Genomic DNA, 2,518 nt, shown 5'->3' with positions numbered 1-2,518 from the left:
AATTATGTTCCATAGATTGAATAGAGATGCATTTTTATTCAATCTCCAGTTATTTTGTATAAGAATATACCATTCCTTTTACCACTGTCAGTAATATTTTATTGCCTAGAGATAATATGTGTATCATTTGTGTGATGTGAGGAAGCCCAAACATTGTACTGAATTATCATACTATTGGATTAGCAATAAATCATTGTTAATGAATTTGTAGAGAAAACATTGTGTCTGGATCTTTTAACCCGAAGTCACAAAAGTACATTTTGCACATAAGACATTATTTCTGTTTCTAAAACTTATTAAAACTTATTTACACCCTTCACATGTAAGTTATTATCCCTCTGATAATAGGTGTCATACATCCATAATTTAATTTTATTTCATAGTTATTTTATCAAAAGTCTTTATGAAAAGGTCATTTTAAATAAAGAATATTGCTGAGGTAAAGCAGTGAAGGAGTTAAGAAGCTAAAATTAGAGCAAAAACGTATTCAGATATGTTTATACTTTAGTTGTCAGTTAGAAAAATGATAATTATTCACCATTCTGTAGAGAAGAAAAATTCTCAGAATATGTGCGCAAAAGTGTTGCAGTTTTAGAAGCCTTTATTACTTGGCAAACAAAGTCGTCATAATTCATTCCACAACAAATAAATTGTGTCTGATGACAGTCACACTGAACTAATTTAAGTGGTTGTTGTGTGGTTGTTGTAATAAAACTTTGAAAATTACTTCTCAATATTTTTTATCTAAATCTCATGGACTGTGAATTTAAGATAACAGACCTACAATTTTTTTTAAAGCTTTATTGTTCAATGAAGATATTTGAAGACACCTCAAAAACTACTCGTTATTCTTCTGGTTTTTGGTAGTCAGTAGAAGAAAAAATATTAGTGAAACATTTTTAAAAGACAACCAAGGCTAACACTGAGAGACCCTGTCTTGAAAAAAAAAAAAAAAAACAAAAAAAAAAAAAAAAGATTATATTTATTCCTATGATGACCTTAAAGTCACTAGATATATTTTAGTTAGTTGTTGTTAGAAAATATATAAAACGTAAAAATAGTGCATATCTTTGGGACACAATGACAAGTTTCAATTTGTTTATATTACACTGAACTTGAATCTATCCTTCAGAAGCACAAACAAGTCCCTAAAACAACCAAAAGGAAAATTTTCCAACAACTTGAATGAGACTAGAAACCTAATGTTTAACCAAAAGCTAATATGAAAAGCATATTTAAGACAGTTACCAATTGTCTAATTTATCACACCTTTAACACATAACCTAAGCAATTTTATTAAAAATTATAACTTACTGTGTTATGATTGGATATTGATATTATAGTTATGATGGATTGCAAAATAGACAGAATGCTAATAAATGACAATCAAAATAGCAATGATATAAGTGAAAGTACTTTTAGTATATAGTACAAAAATTACATATTTTTCTCTTTTTCATACATTCTGTTTATCACTTTTGATACGTTATCCCTTTGAGGGAAAGAGAAAAGTAGTGGACACAAAGCATTCATTCTCTTCTGGAAAGAAATTATCTACACATTTTTAAAAACAGAACTGCCATGTTACATGACATACAATTTTTTTAGGTCAATTGAAATCATATTGCCATGATCCTCTAGTGCTAAACTGATTGTCCGTTTAGAAAAAGCCAAAAAGAAAATTCAATTCAGAGATAGGCTGCAGGCTATGGTGTCTACATCCATGATACTAAATCTCCTGGCAAATTTTTAAATAGCTTAGAAGTCCTTGAGAACAAAATATTTTAGGTTTTAAGTAAAGGGATTTTTGGCATTTTGTTCAACCTCCTCCTAAATAGAAGAAAGAAAGAAAAAGAACTTCACAATGCTTCTTCAATCTTCACACACTACTGACAAGTGTAGATTTTCACACCCCTTTGTATTTCATTATTATAGCTTCACTGGGACTGCTCTTAGATTCACGAACATTCTAAAATAAAATCAGAGTTTTAAAACTATTTTAAATGTATTTTAAAATACATTCTTCCACCATACACTGTATTGTGCCTGCCTTTTACAAATGATGAAATGAACAATGCTAAAGCTCTTTTATTCAGGGTTAGGGTTATATGTGAGAGACAAAGGCAAGCAATTGAAGAGAAATCTTCCAAACCACTTACATGTGTGTTATGTTCTAAATGAAAAAGGAGATTTTTAAAATCACTGTTAATGGCTATATTATCAAGTTTTGCCCATATGTATTTCAATTTAATTAATGACTTCTGTTTATGTGGAGAAAAAAGTTTTCAGTTGTCTAACGAACATCCACACTTTAAACAGGTAAGGTTTGCAATTTATACACTTCTAACATTCTTATGGTGTGTGGGATTTGCAGATGAGTCTAAATGGAATACTTTCGAGATTATATTGTGAGTACCATTGTTAATACATAATTATGGTGAGCTAAACCCAAAAGTATAAGTTCAACTTAGCATGTATCACACAGGCTTCAATCCTTCTATCCTCCATCATCTGAGGC

The sequence above is a fragment of the Acomys russatus genome, chromosome X, assembly GCF_903995435.1.
Source record: "Acomys russatus chromosome X, mAcoRus1.1, whole genome shotgun sequence".
Taxonomy (NCBI): Eukaryota; Metazoa; Chordata; class Mammalia; order Rodentia; family Muridae; genus Acomys; species Acomys russatus.
This window is presented reverse-complemented; position numbering follows the sequence as displayed.